Genomic DNA, 16,326 nt, shown 5'->3' on the forward strand with positions numbered 1-16,326 from the left:
AGAGCCACAGGAGACACGTTAAAAAACCACTTGTGGCTCCCAAGCTTCAGTCTGAGTTCAATTAATCCCCAAGTGAACTTCTTAGTGTTTTAATCAAAAAACCGAGAATGTTGCTTGCCATTTGCAAATTTATATTTGAATGATTTGGCTTGCCTACAGAATGCTTTCCCCTTACACATTTGGGAGGGCTTCTGGCATCTAGGGATCCAAGTTGCTGCATTCCTAAAGTTAGACCTCTCGTAAAACACAGGGCAGAGAACTTCATCCAAGGATTCCTGCATCCAGTCCATATCTTGTGGATGAGCTAGAGCATATCTTTCAGAAAAACAGCCAGTCTTAATGTAAAGATGTCAAATGATGGATAATCCTCCACATCCTTGGGTAATTCACCTTTAGAACATTTTACCATCCTTGTTAAGAATTTGGCTGTGTTTACACTATAGCTGGGCCCAAGCCTCCCAGCCTGGGTAGACAGACTTGTGCTGGTGTGCTAAAAATAGCTGTGTGGAAGCTACAGCACCTGTGGAGGCTTGGGCTAGCCACCTGAGCTCAGATCTGTTCTACCCTGGGTCAGAACTCAGGCCGCTAGCCCAAGCCTCTGCCAGTGTCACAAGCCACACAGCTATTTTTAGCATGCTAGCAAAACCCCTGCTAGCCCAAGTCTTTCTATCTGGGCTGGAAGGCTTGCTTCCAGCTGCAGTGTAGACATACCCTAAGTGTCTTATTTCTTGTTTAGCTCTGGTGACTTCAGTTTCAAGGCATGGATCTTGTTATGCTTTGCTAGATTCAAGAACCCTTAAAAGTACAGTGCATCTCCCCCCCACACTACTTATAAAGGATATCTCTACACTGGAATAAAACCCCCTGTGGAATGGCTCTGGCAGGCTCAGGTTAACTCAGTTAGGCTGCAGGGCTAACGGTTGCTTTGTAGACATTCAGGCTCAGGCTGGAGCTGGGGCTCTGGGACCTATCCCCCTTGTGGGGCAGTTTAACAGCCCTGAGCCTGAGTAGGCTGACCCAGGCCAGCTGGGGGTGTTTAATTGCTGTGTAGATGTACCAAAATAGGCTCTGGCAAGAGCTAGTTGGAACTGGTGATTGTGTTGTGCAGAGCCGCAATGCTGCTCACCTAGAGCTCTGACACTGAATGAAGCAACTCTCTGGCCACTGAGTGTGAGTGATCACACCACACCACATGGTACCAGGAGTAAAACAAACTAAGAAAAGACCCTGAGTGGAAGAATGGGGCTGCTAAAAACCCTCACAGAGCTGAAATGTGGCTCATAACTGGAGAAGGTTTCTACAATCTCACTCTGTATCTGCAAGCAATGGGTGCCATCGAATGGCAGCCAGTCGGAGGGTCGCCTTATTTCTGAAGCACTTGACGTGTTCAACAGTTTTCAGTTACCTCAGGCAGAGGAGGCTGACTGTGAAACTGTGTATTACAGAAATGTCAGGAGTTCAGCACTGCACGTAAAAAGAAATCATGAGGGATTTGCCTTTAAATGACAAGTGAAAAAAGAAGGTGAAATCATGCAAGAGTTTGTGCCTGATCGAAAGCTGAAGAGCCAATCTTGCAAGTCTGGGGGACTTGAATACCTGATAAAAGACCAGACTGTGGTTGGGAATTGAGACAAACAACTGAGAGAACAACTGCTGGAAGGTCCAGAATTAACCTTTGAAAAAGCAATTATGAATAGTGGTCAGTGTTCTGACACACTGGCCAAAATACTGCAAGAGAGACCTGAAGCAGGTGCTCAAAGTTGGAGTATGCAGATGCTGTGGCAACCAGCACAAACCAAGACAATACCGATCATATGGGGAAAGATGCAAGGAGTGAAATGGATTTCATCACTTTGTCAGAGTTTACAAGCACCAGCACAGCATGCACAGTATGGACAAAGAGGGTGATGACAGCATCACTAGCTCACAGGAATTCTTGGAGCAATGAACAATGTTGCAGCAGAAGCTGATAGGACTGTCATCCTGAAAGCAAATGGGGTATTATTATGTGTAAGTTGGATGCTGGTACTCAAACCATAGCTTTGCTGGAAAGTGCATTATAGGTATAGGAGAACAAACAGGTAAAATTCTGGGTTTACAGTAATGAGCTTATCCTCGCTAAGGAAGTACCTGAGCTAGCTGTATGAGTAAATAACACATTGGAAAATGTAAAATTTGTAATAGAGCTACCCGTTATTAATTAAAAGCAGGTCAAACCTTGGTTTCATAAAGAATGTGCACTTTTTGGAGGGGCAGGGGACCAAAATCATTGAGGAGTTTGAGGACATCTTCTAGGGGATAGGGAAGCTGTTAACAGAGCACAGAACCCAGAACTCTCATCCCTAGGAAAGTTCCCCTTGCTCTGAGGCTAGCAGATGAGCTGGATGGGCTTATTGCTTTGAAATGATAGCGTAAGCAGAAGAACCAAGAGAGTGGTTATGCTCATTAAAAAAAAAAAAGTAACTCTTCGCTTATGTACAGAACCCAAAGACTTGAATCAATATTTAAAAAGGGGGAGATGGCTGATTCAAATATTTTTTTTCTATGCTGGATCCATCGGCAGGGTTCTGGCAAGTGCTCTTAGAAAAACAGGGTACATGATTGTGTACATTCAATACCTCCTCTGGGAGAGACTCTTTCCACAGACCACTAGTTGTATTGTGTTCAGCACCTTTTCTCTGGAAATTACAACACCTTTTTGATGGTAGCGAGGGTACTAAGGGCTATATAGAGTGTGTTTTGATGTGCGGGGGGGAAACTATAGCAGAACATGACAGAGCCTTTCAGCAGCTTTGGAAAGTACCAAAGCTGCTGTGTTAAAGCGAAACAAACAAAAATGTAAATTCTGTGTAAAGGAAATATCCTTGGGAGAGAAGTTAACACAGCAAGGGGTACAGGCAGATCACAGTAAGGTTGAGGTCATCACCAACTTGCTTGTCTCAACAGACAAGAAAGGGGCACAAAGATTCCTGGGAATGGTGAATTATATAGGGAAAATTGTGCCTAATCTAGCTGCTCAAGCCAGCAAACCGAGAGCGCTATGTGCAAACATGTCCAATGGACATGAGATGCAAATCTTAATGAAGAGTCTGAGAAATGGAAGGAGTTAATTGGAGGCCCCAGCCCTAGGTACTAGGACAGTGAGTGCAAAACCAAGTTTTCCATGTATGCCTCCAAGGAGGGTATTGCACAGTCCCCTTACAGCAGTATAGTAAAAACTGGAGACCAGTGGCTTAAGTGTCATGGACACTAATGAACAGTCAATAGTTGCTAACAGAGGAGGTGGTTTTGGCCTTAGTCCATGGGTGTCAAAAGTTTCATGTCTTTATGGGAGACTGGTGTGAGCTGAAACTGACCATAAACCACTTGTTGCAATTGCCAACGGGGGTCTAAATCCCCCACTACACCTGCATCCCCATTTATTATTTTTTCAGGTGCAAATACGTGACTGACAAATTGAATACAAACCTGGGAGCGATTTGGTGATTGCAGAAACAGTCTTGAGAGCATTTAACAAAAGTGCAGTGGAGCAAAGGCCAGAGCTAGATTTTGTACATTGCAATCTAATAAAAAAACCCTATCTGGTCTCAGATGAAAGGTGGACTGTGATATCCTGAGCTGCAACTCTGCCAGAAACCCTGAAGAAAATAATTAAAGCTGCTAGCATGGGGTAGCCAGGACATGTTCCCAGCTCCTAATACCAGTTTAAAGGGGAGGTCTCAGTACTACATGGAGTTTTGTTAAAGGGTCAGGATGGTGATTCCTAAACTGCTACAGAAAAGTATGTTTTATGATGCGGTCTACAGATTGTGTCTGCTGTCTACAATCACATGGTGCGTTGTCTATTACCTTCCAGAGATGCTGTGTGATGCTCTGAAGCAGGTCAGTATGGACCATTGTTTCCGGGGTAGGATAAAGCCTGGAAGTTTTTTGTGGGGTTGGCAACCAGGTGCTTGTCTGGAACAAGAGCATTGTTCTGAAATTCTTTCCAGTGGACCACAGGATTGGATGAGGGATTGGGCTAAAGCTCTGAAAGTGCCCAGAAACCTTGCGTAAGGTTTCAGGGATGTCTTCGAAAGGTTCTGGAAGTCCTCATGAATTGGTAAACTCAAATTGGCCATGGTGGGATTGTACTCATGAGCTGTGTATATATCTGGATCTTGGGTGAGGGTATATGTACTAGTGGTCAACCATTGAACAGGTGTTGATTTTAATATTCAAGTTCTGATGCTCATTGTGGCTAGGGCTGTCATTTAATCCCAGTTAACTCAATTAAAAAAATAATTGCAATTAATTGCAGTTTTAATCACATTGTTAAACAATAATAGAATACCAGTTGTGATGGGGCAAGGCCAGATGGCTACAGTAAAGTAGTGAGGAACAGGTATGTTAGCTCCAGGCTAAACAAATCCCTGGTACAATGGTAACCAAATGGCAGTTGCTCCAGGTTAATCAAGACTTCTGGGGCCAATTAAGATCCTTCTAGAAGTCAGTGGAGATAGCTACATTGATTGGGACACCTGAAGCCAATCAAGGGCTGGCTGGAACTAGTTAAAAGCCTCCCAGTTAGTCAGTGAGGTGTGTGTGTGAGGAGCTGGAAGCAAGAGGCGCAAGGAGCTGAGAGTGAGAGGGTGTGTTGCTGGAGGACTGAGGAATACAAGCGTTATCAGGCACCAGGAAGAAGGTCCTGTAGTGAGGATAAAGAAGGTGTTTGGAGGAGGCCATGGGGAAGTAGCCCAGGGAGTTGTCGCTGTCATGCAGCTGTTAAAGGAGGCACTCTAGACAGCTGCGATCCACAGGGCCCTGGGCTGGAACCTGGAGTAGAGGGTGGGCCCGGGTTCCCCCCAAACCTTCCAACTCCTGATCAGACACAGGAGGAGTTGACCCAAACTGTGGGTTCCACCAGATGGGAAGATCACTGAGGTGAGCAAATCCACCAATAAGCGCAGGACCCACCAAGGTAGAGGAGGAACTTTGTCACAACTGGTGTCAGGGTGGGATTTTGGTGTGCACAGCATAGTGGAAGAAGGAGGGTGATTTTAAAAAAAAAAAAGCAGAGGGTTTATTTTTTTCACCACAATGGATGATACAAGCTATTGCGGCCCAGCAGGAGGCTACCCGTGTCCAGGCAGCCACCCAAAAAGAAGCAGCGCGGCTGCAGCAAGAGACTAATCGACTGCTGATGGACCAGGCTGCTCAAGACCGAGCTATATTGCGGGAACTGGTAAACCAGATCTCTGCAAATGGGTAGGTCAGAACGATCCGTCCACCTATGATGAAATGATCACGCTGGTAGAAAGATACATGATAGCCGGGGAATTGACCCAACTACCCTTTCGTAGCAAACACCCAACCCCAACTCTGGAAGGTGGGACAGCCAAACCCCTGGGGACTCCTAGGTGGAGGAAGTGGGGCGGGTTGAAAACCAGCAGAGACCCCAGAAGGAAGGGATTGGCCTGAGTGGGGGGAACCCTGGGACTAAACCCCTAACCCACATGATAGGGGAATGATTAGAAACAGTTATAGATGTTATGCATGTGGGGAGTGGGGACACATAGCAGCACAGTGTCCCAGCACCAAGGAGCCTATGCAATGCAACTTGGGGGATTGGGAAGTCCTGTGCTCCCTTATCCACCTTGCGGGCGTTGCATTAGGCCCGCATAACTACACCAGGCTGGTGAAGATAAATGGAGCAGAGACTACAGCGCTTGTGGACTCGGGCAGTGCTAGCACCCTTATATCGGGTAAGCTGGTAAAAAGTAGCCAGCTTCTACAAGCCAAACGCGTAGCAGTGACGTGCGTGCATGGGGCCGTGAGCCATTACCCCACCATCCCAGAGGAGATAGAGGTTCAGGGGAACCCTATTGAGGTGACAGTGGGCATAGTTCCTAAACTCCCATATCCTGTAGTCATTGGGAGGGACTATCCAGGGTTTGATAATTTACTCCCCCCGGAGAGGTTGGAGGGAAGTGGGGACCCTGTTGGCAGTGACTCATCATTGGGGGAATGTCAACCCCCAATGTTTTCTGAGATTTCTCAGGATCTATTCTCAGCCCCCCAAAAGCCCAGAAAACAAAAAAAGAGAGGAAGGCCGCGAAGGCCTTGGGAACCCGAATCCTGACCCAGGGCCAGAAGACTGCCGTAGTAGGCAGGTGGACACGAACAGCCATCAGAGAAACTACCAACATGGAAGGTGACCTGGAGGCTGGCCCCAGCAGTGACGGCGATGAGCCGTTGGAAGAAGCAGAAGCCGGCCCCTGGGAGCTCAGGCAGGTTAGTCCCGGGAGAGAGACTTTCGGGTGGGACCCTAGATATGATAATGTCAGGAAAGAGGTGGCTGAGATAGATGGGATACCAGTGGAGGGGAAGGTCCAGGGTCCAGGACCCTACTTTATAGTGAAAAAAGATCTCCTATACCGCGTGGTGCAAATGCAGGAGCAGGAGATACATCAACTTCTGGTGCCAAGAAAACATCAAAAAGCCATAATGAGCCTGGCCCACAGTCACCTGTTTGGCGGACACCTAGGGGTAGAGAAAACCCAGGCACGGATCCTGCGGAGGTTCTTCTGGCCAGGAGTACATGAAGATGTCAGGCAATACTGCACCTCTTGTCCAGAGTGTCAGCTACATAGCCCTCGCCCACATTTGTAGGCCCCTTTGATACCTCTTCCAATAATAGAGGTATCATTTGAACTCATAGCCATGGATCTGATTGGGCCCCTAGAGAAGACAGCTCGGGGCCACCAACATGTGCTGGTTGTACTAGACTATTCAACTCGATACCCGGAAGCCATCCCCCTACACAACACAGCTTCCAAGACAATAGCTAAGGAGCTAGTACAGATCTTTTCCCTGGTTGGGCTACCCAAGGAGATACTGACTGATTACGGGACACCTTTCGTGTCCAAGTTGATGAAAGATCTCTGTTCATTGCTCCATGTACAAGCCCTACGGACCTCTGTATACCACCCACAAACAGATGGCCTTGTGGAAAGGTTCAATAGGACCCTCAAGGCCATGATCAGGAAAGTGGTGAGCCAGGATGGGCAAGATTTGAATACCCTATTGCCTTACCTCATGTTCGCCATCCGGGCAGTCCCACAAGCCTCCACAGGTTTCTCTCCATTCTCTCCACCCCCGGGTCATATTGGATATAGCCAGAGAAGCCTGGGAAGAGGAGCCAAATCCCGGAAGGAACATAGTCGATCATGTACTACAGATGAGGGATCGGATAGCCCGAGTTACACCCATTGTACGGGAAGAATTGGAGAAAGCACAGGAGACCCAACGAACGCATTATAACCACCAAGCAAAGCTTCGACGGTTCCAAACAGGGGATCGAGTAATGATCCTGGTGCCCACAGCAGAAAGCAAGCTGTTGGCCCAGTGACAGGGACCCTATGAAGTGATTGAAGCCCTGGGAGAGGTAAATTATAAGGTGCGGCAGCCAGGCCGCAGGAAACCGGAGCAAATTTACCACATCAATCTTCTAAAACCTTGGCATGATCGAGAGGCATGCTTAGTCACCTGGAGGCCCTTTCCCAGGAGGATAACTTACACGAGCAAGTGAGGATATCACCCGACTTGATGCCAATCCAAAAGATCAAGGCAGCCGACATGATTAATCACAACTGAGATGTGTTCTCTAAAAAACCGGGGCGGACGACTGAGACCTATCACCATATCCGCATGATCCCCGGAGCCAAGGTAACACTGAGACCCTACTGAATCCCAGCAGCCAAAAGAGAAGAAATCAAGGCCAAAGTAAAGAAAATGTTAGAATTAGGGGTTATTGAAGAATCTTAAAGTCAGTGGTGCAGTCCAATCGTTCTAGTGCCTAAACCTGACAGTACCACGAGATTCTGTAATGACTTTCGCCCACTGAATGAAGTATCCCAATTCGATGCATACTCCATACCACGCATCAACGAATTGGTTGACCGACTGGGTAGTGCCCGAATCTTGACTACACTGGATCTGACAAAATTTGACAGATTCCCCTGGCCAAAGAAGCTAAAGAAAAGACAGCGTTCTCCACCCAGACAGGCTATTCCAGTACACCTTCCTCCCTTTTGGGCTACATGGGGCCCCAGCCACATTCCAGTGCCTCATGGATAAGCTGCTGCACCCCCATACTAGTTATGCAGCCACATACCTAGATGTCATCATCCATACGCCAGACTGGAGAACCCACTTGGAGAAAGTTGAGGCAGTACTACGCACCTTAAGGCGGGCTGGCCTCACTGCTAATCCTGCTAAATGCACCATAGGGCTAGCAGAGGCTAGGTACCTGGGATATATTGTAGGAAGGGGTATTGAAAGAAGCAGGTCCGTGCGTTCCTAGGCGTGGTAGGCTACTACCGATGTTTTATTCCCCATTCGCCAGTAGGACAAGTTCTCTAATGGACCTGGTGAAGGCCCGAGGTCCAAACATGGTGAAGTGGACCGACACAGCAGAGGGGGCATTCAAAGACCTTCAGACGGCCCTCTGTAATGACCCCATACTCATAGCCCCAGACTTTAACAAGGAATTTATTTTACAAACAGATGCTTCCGAGGTGGGGTTGGGGGTGGTTCTGTCGCAAATGATTGGAGAAGAAGAACACCCCATCCTCTACCTAAGCAGAAAGCTGCTTCCAAGAGAACAGAAGTATGCAGTAGTCGAGAGAGAATGCCTTGCTGTCAAATGGGCCATGGAGACACTGCGTTATTACCTCTTAGGCCGGCGATTTACTCTTGTGATGGACCATGCACCCCTCCAGTGGATGCAGAGAAATAAGGAAAAGAATGCAAGGGTCACCAGGTGGTTCTTATCCTTCCAACCATTCCAGTTCCGCATACGGCACAGGACTGGATGCCACCACAACAAAGCTGATGGTCTATCATGAGCACACTGCCTGGCATCCCAAGTTGCCCAACTCTATGGTGTTGGGCAGAGGGGGTGGATATGTGATGGGGCAAGGCCAGATTGCTACAGTAAAGTAGTGAGGAACAGGTATGTTAGCCCCAGGCTAAACAAATCCCTAGTACAATGGTAACCAAATGGCAGTTGCTCCAGGTTAATCAAGACACCTGGGCCCAATTAAGATCCTTCTAGAAGGCAGTGGAGATAGCTACATTGATTGGGACACCTGAAGCCAATCAAGGGCTGGCTGGAACTAGTTAAAAGTCTCCCAATTAGTCAGTGAGGTGCTCGTGTGAGGAGCTGGGAGCAAGAGGCACAAGGAGCTGAGAGTGAGAGGGTGTGCTGCTGGAGGACTGAGTACAAGCATTATCAGACATCAGACCTGTGGTGAGGATAAAGAAGGTGTTTGGAGGAGGCCATGGGGAAGTAGCCCAGGGAGTTGTAGCTGTCATGCAGCTGTTACAGGAGGCACTATAGACCCGGAGTAGAGGGCGGGCCTGGGTTCCCCCAAACCTTCCAACTCCTGATCAGACACAGGAGGAGTTGACCCAGACTGTGGGTTCCACCAGATGGGAAGATCACTGAGGTGAGCAAATCCGCCAATAAGCGCAGGACCCACCAAGGTAGAAGAGGAACTTTGTCACACAATTTAAATTTATTATAAATATTTTGGATGTTCTACATTTTCAAATATTGATATCAGTTACAACACAATACAAAGTGTACAGTGATCACTTTATATTATTCTTGATTACAAATATTTGCATTGTAAAAAAGGATAAACAAAAGAAATAGCATTTTCTGATTCACCTCATAGTTCAATCTCTTTATCATGAAAGTTGCATTTACAAATGTAGAATTTTTTTAACATAACTGTTTTGTTTCTGAGTGCAATGTAAAACTTTAGAGCCCACAAGTCCAGCCAGTCCCACTTCTTGTTCAACCAGTTGCTAAGACAAACAAATTTGTTTACATTTACGAGAGAATGCTGCCCGCTACTTATTTATGATGTCTCTGAAAGCGAGAACAGGCGTTTGCATGTCACTGTTGTAGCTGGTGTTGCAAGGTGTTTACTTGCCAGATATGTTAAATATTCATATCCTCCTTCATTCTTTTTACCTTTTTTACAGTGCAAATATTGGTAAATAAAATAATAACAATATAATGATGTAGAAAAACATCCACAAATATTTATTATAAATTAAAATTGGTATTCTGTTGTTTAACAGTATGATTAAAACTGCAATTAATCTAAGTTAATTTTTTTAATTGTTTGGCTGCCTGTAAGGGTCTGTGTACGGGTCTCCTTGTCAGGTGAGGGGTCGCTCTTCGCCTTCGGGGTGCCTGGGACCCAGGCCGCCTCACTACAGGGTGCTGAGTAGCAGTTCAGTCTTAAAGTCCACGCCCTAGATCAGGGCGGGGCAACAGGCAGTAGCCCTGGGCTCAGACCTTCAAGCAGGGGCTGAGCAGACAAACAGTACGTTAAGCCCGAGCCCTAGGTCAGGGCGGGGCAACAGACAGTAGTCCTGGGCTCAGGCCCTCAGGCAGGGGCTGAGCAATCAACCAGTATTTCCGGGGCTCAGACCTTCAGGCAGGGGCTGAGCAAACACACAGCAGTTCAGTGGCTCAGACCCTCAGGCAGGGGCTGAGCAACACACAGCAGTTCAGTTTGTAAAGCCCAAGCCCTAGCTCAGGGCGGGGCAGCAACAGATACAGGGCTCAGACCCTCAGGCAGGGCTGAGCAGCAGTTCAGTTTGTAAAGCCCAAGCTCTAGCTCAGGCCTGGGCAGCAACAGGTACAGGGCTCAGACCCTTAGGCAGGGCTGAGCAGCAAACAGGTAAGTCCCGGCTTCTACGCCGGAGTGGTGGGGTGAGGGGGAGACTGCCACCCGTGAGTAGGGTGTGGCAGGGGGGACGCAGGCCCACCCACTCCACTGCGTCCCGGCCCGGGGCCCTAGCAGCGGCGTGGATCCGCTGCAGTCAGTGGGGATCCTGGCCGCAACACACTGACATAGGCTCAGTGTCTGCTACAGCCAGACTGGGGTCGGCTATCCCCGGGCCACTTCCAATCTCCCCCTCCACTGGTACCTGTGTTGTCGTGGCTTCGGCAGGGGGTCCACCAGCATCGGCTCCTCAGGATATGGGTGCACGGGAGGGCTCGACTCCTCCTCAGGGTACCGGGCTCGGGGCAGGCTCGGCCAGTCCTCCTCAGGGTACCGGGCTCGGGGCAGGCTCGGCCAGTCCTCCTCAGGGTACCGGGCTCGGGGCAGGCTCGGCGAATCCTCCTCAGGGTACCGGGCTCGGGGCAGGCTCGGCCAGTCCTCCTCAGGGTACCGGGCTCGGGGCAGGCTCGGTTCAGCAGGAGCTCGGGCACCAGCATCTGTCCTCTCCAGCGGCCAGGCCGTAACTGAGTGTTGGGGCCGTGACTTTATACTTCCTGTCCCGCCCCTTGACTTACGGGGGGCGGGGACAGGCGGCGGTGACTCCGCCCACTTTGGCGGCTGTGCTGGCTCGGCCCCCTCAGGTGCAGCTGGGAGCCAGGCCGTCTCACTACACTGCCCTAATTGCAGAGATTTTGTATGTGAGGGTCTCACCCAGACTGGTGCGCAATATTCAGACGTTGAATATATCAGTGGTAGGTTCACTGTCGGAAGTGTGTATGCGCACTCGCACCCAGGGCCGCCCAGAGGATTCCGGGGGCCCGGGCTCTTCGGCGGCAGGGGGCCCTTCCGTTCCTGGACCCGCCGCCGAAGTGTCCCGAAGACCCGCGGCGGGGCCCCCCCAGCCGCCGAATTACCGCCGAAGCGGGACCCGACGCCGAAATGCAGCCCGGTCTTCGGCGGTAATTCGGCGGAGGGGGGCCCCCGCCGCGGGTGTTTGGGGCACTTCGGCGGCGGGTCCCGGAACGGAAGGGCCCCCCGCCGCCGAATTACCGCCGAAGACCGGGCTGCACTTCGGCGGTGGGTACTGCTCTGTCTTTGGCAGTAATTCGCCAGCGGGGGGTCCATCCGCCCCGGAGCGGAAGGACCCCCCCCGCCGGCAAAGACCGGGAGCGGCAGAAGCTCCTGCGCCCGGCCGCACAAGAGTTTGCCGGGCACTCCGGAGCGAGTGAGGGACCCCGCTCCAGGGGCCCCGAAAAACTCTGGTGGGGGCCCCCGTGGGGCTCGGGGCCTGGGGCAAATTGCCCCTCTTGCCCCCCCCCCCCCGGGCGACCCTGCTGGCACCCCATGTTGTGCCCACAAGTCTTCAGACAAGACTAGTCTTCGCTTTTATTTTTTCACGTCTTTTCCAGATTAGCTTTAAAAGTCAAGCTTCAATCTAAGGTCACACCCAACTACGTCAGATAGGGCTCACTGTGGACCGATTGACCACAAAGTTCCTTGCTGTCTTTGTTTAGATGAAGGGCTATTACCAAGGTTTTGGAGGCATTAGAGTGGCGCTTCCAGTACTTGAGGTTGATGGAAAGGGTATCATGGTGATAAGATCTTTGCATTGTACCGCAAGAGCAATGTCATCAGTATAAATTAAGTTATACAAAATTGTGTCCGGTAAGTCACTAATGTAGATGTTGAATAGTGAAGGAGCCAGCATGGGTGTGTGCTTTACTGATCTCCCCATTGGAAAAGGATGCAGCATCTACAGTTGCTCAACATTAGGACCAGGAGTTGCATAGTGCTACAGCATTTGATAAACCTTAATGCCTTGAGCAATAACCCATATATCCATACCAAGGTGGCAGATAAATCTATCAACATGGTTCTAGGTTTTAGATTTCACTGGAAGCCAGCCTCAGTGTGACCGGCAATGGTGAGAAACTGCGTACAGCATCTTCATCCTGGTCTAAAACCAGCCTCATCCTTTGGCAGGATGGCCTCAAAGATAGGTGTAAGATAGACCAATAAGAGCCCCTGTTAATTTGCAAATGGTGGACAGGAGTGATATTGGACAAAAGCTGGCAGCAGTATTTGAGGATTTCCCTTGTCTGAGGAGGGCAATGACTAGCACCTTATAGAAGACGTCTTCGCCGTTGAATGTACAGCAGTGAGTAGGTTTGCCAACCATAATTGTCCCCTTGGCTCCAAATTCTTAAGGAGTTTGGGATAAATGCCATGCTTGCCAGCAACTTTTGCACTTTTCCTGGCCATGAAGATCTAGTTTATTTCTTCTCAAGTAAGTGCGGATGACAGCAATGAAGAGGCAGGACGTTGTCAGTCATTTATAAAGAGTTCTTTTGGAACCTACTGTCTAGTCAGCTTGTCCGTTTTGGTCTTCAAATTACATAGATGGGGTGAGGCAGCAGCACTAGCCAACCTTTTTGGTTGATGGTGTTTTAATGGCTTAGCAACTCCAAGCTTACGGAGGAGTGCCCAGGTTTTACAATTGGAATTAGTGAAGTCAAGACCTTCCACTGTCTTGTTTCATTTCTTCAGGTGGGCAGAATTCAATGACTATTAGTGCTTTTGTTGTGTCCAGATCACTACTTGAGGAGTGCTTCTATCTGTGGCTAGACCTTGTGATAGCTGTGGGGAATGTGTTTCGTGGCACCTTTGATAAGAAAATGAACGAAGGGGTCATAGTTTTCAGGGATCGACTGGATACGATGTATCCAGTCTTCAACTTCTTGTAGTATATGCAATCCAGTTCACTTTGCAGAAATTCCAGTGTGATTTTGGTGTTGATTCCTAGTCTGCAGCATGAGTTTATTGTAAACCATCTATTTTCACCCCCTTGAGAGCTCTTCAGTGACACACCTTCCACTTTAAGTTGGTACACACCTAGAGCTGGTCCTGTGGCTCTTTGATGCTGTCCTGAGTCTCCTTATAAGGACTCTTAACACATTTCATGTGGCTAATCATATCGGGGATCAACAGATTAATGTCTGGTGGAAGCCTTAAAATCATAGAATCATAGAATCTCAGGGTTGGAAGGGACCTCAGGAGGTCATTTAGTCCAACCCCCTGCTCAAAGCAGGACCAAACCCAGCTAAATCATCCCAGCCAGGGCTTTGTCAAGCCTGACCTTAAAAACCTCTAAGGAAGGAGATTCCACCACATCCCTAGGTAACCCATTCCAGTTCTTCACAACCCTACTAGTGAAAAAGTTTTTCCTAATATCCAGCCTAAACCTCCCCCTCTGCAACTTGAGACCATTACTCCTTGTTCTGTCATCTTCTACCACTGAGAACAGTCTAGATCCAGCCTCTTTGGAACCCCCTTTCAGGTAGTTGAAAGCAGCTATCAAATCCCCCTCATTCTTTTCTTCTGCAGACTAAACAATCCCAGTTCCCTCAGCCTCTCCTCATAAGTCATGTGCTCCAGCCCCCTAATCATTTTTGTTGCACTCCGCTGGACTCTCTCCAATTTATCCACATCCTTCTTGTAGTGTGGAGCCCAAAACTGGACACAGTACTCCAAATGAGGCCTCACCAGTGCTGAGTAGAGGGGAATGATCATATCTCTCGATCTGCTGGAAATGCCCCTACTTATACAACCCAAAATGCCATTAGCCTTCTTGGCAACAAGGGCACACTGTTGACTCATATTCAGCTTTTCGTCCACCGTAACCCCTAGGTCCTTTTCTGCAGAACTGCTGCCCAGCCATTCGGTCCCTAGTCTGTAGCAGTGCATGGGATTCTTCCGTCCTAAGTGCAGGACTCTGCACTTGTCCTTGTTGAACCTCATCATATTTCTTTTGGCCCAATCCTCTAATTTGTCTAGGTCCCTCTGTATCCTATCCCTACCCTCCAGCGTATCAACCACTCCTCCCAGTTTAGTGTCATCTGCAAACTTGCTAAGGGTGCAGTCCACACCATCCTCCAGATCATTAATGAAAATATTGAATAAAACCAGCCCCAGCACCGACCCTTGGGGCACTCCACTTGATACCGGCTGCCAACTAGACCTGGACCCATTGATCACTACCCGTTGAGCCCGACCATCTAGCCAGTTTTCTATCCACCTTACCGTCCATTCATCCAGCCCATACTTCTTTAACTGTGGGAAACTGTATCAAAAGCTTTGCTAAAGTCCAGAAATAGCACATCCACTGCTTTCCCCTCATCCACAGAGCAGGTTAGCTCATCATAGAAGGCAATTAGATTAGTCAGGCATGACTTGCCCTTGGTGAATCCATGCTGACCCTGATCACATTCCCCTCCTTTAAGTTGTTCAGGATTGACTCCTTGAGGACCTCTTCCACGATTTTTCCAGGGACTGAGGTGAGACTGACTGGCCTGTAGTTCCCTGGATCTGCCTTCTTCCCTTTTTTAAAGATGGGCACTACATTAGCCTTTTTCCAGTCATCCAGGACCTCCCCCGATCGCCATGATTTTTCAAAGATAATGGCCAATGGCTCTGCAATCTCATCGCCCAACTCCTTTAGAACCCTCGGATGCAGCGCATCCGGCCCCATGGACTTGTGCTCGTCCAGCTTTTCTAAATAGTCCTGAATCACTTCTTGCACTTCTTTCTCCACAGAGAGCTGGTCACCTCCTCCCCATACCGTGCTGCAGAGTGCAGCTGTCTGGGAGCTGACCTTGTCTGTGAAGACAGAGGCAAAAAAAGCATTGAGTACACTAGCTTTCTCCACATCCTCTGTCACTAGGTTCCCTCCCTCATTCAGCAAGGGACCCACACTTTCCTTGACTTTCTTCTTGTTGCTAACATACCTGAAGAAACCCTTCTTGTTACTCCTAACATCTCCGGCTAGCTGCAACTCCAAGTGTGATTTGGCCTTCCTAATTTCACTCCTGCATGCCTGAGCATTACTTTTATACTCCTCCCTGGTTATTTGTCCAACTTTCCACTTCTTATAAGCTGTTTTTTTGTGTTTAAGACGAGCAAGGTTTTCACTGTTAAGCCAAGCTGGTCGCCTGCCATATTTACTTTTCTTCCTACACATCGGGATGGTTTGTTCCTGCAACCTCAATAAGTTTTCTTTAAAATACAGCCAGCTTTCCTCTACTCCTTTCCCCGTCATGTTATTCTCCCAGGGGACCTTGCCCATCAGTTCCCTGAGGGAGTCGAAATCTGCTTTTCTGAAGTCCAGGGTCTCTGTTCTACTGCTCTCCTTTCTTCCTTGTATCAGGATCCTGAACTCGACCATCTCATGGTCACTGCCTCCCAGGTTCCTATCCCCTACTGCTTCCTCTACTATTTCTTCCCTGTTTGTGAGCAGCAGGTCAAGAAGAGCTTTTCCCCTAGTTGGTTCCTCCAGCACTTGCACCAGGAAATTGTCCCCTACACTTTCCAGAAACTTCCTGGATTGTCTGTGCACCTCTGTATTGCTCTCCCAGCAGATATCGGGGTGATTGAAGTCACCCATGAGAACCAGGGCCTGTGATCTAGCAACTTCTGTTAGTTGCTGGAAGAAAGCCTCGTCCACCTCATCCCCTGGTCTGGTGGTCTGTAGCAGACTCCCACC

Source organism: Mauremys mutica, chromosome 9 (genome assembly GCF_020497125.1).
Source record: "Mauremys mutica isolate MM-2020 ecotype Southern chromosome 9, ASM2049712v1, whole genome shotgun sequence".
Taxonomy (NCBI): Eukaryota; Metazoa; Chordata; order Testudines; family Geoemydidae; genus Mauremys; species Mauremys mutica.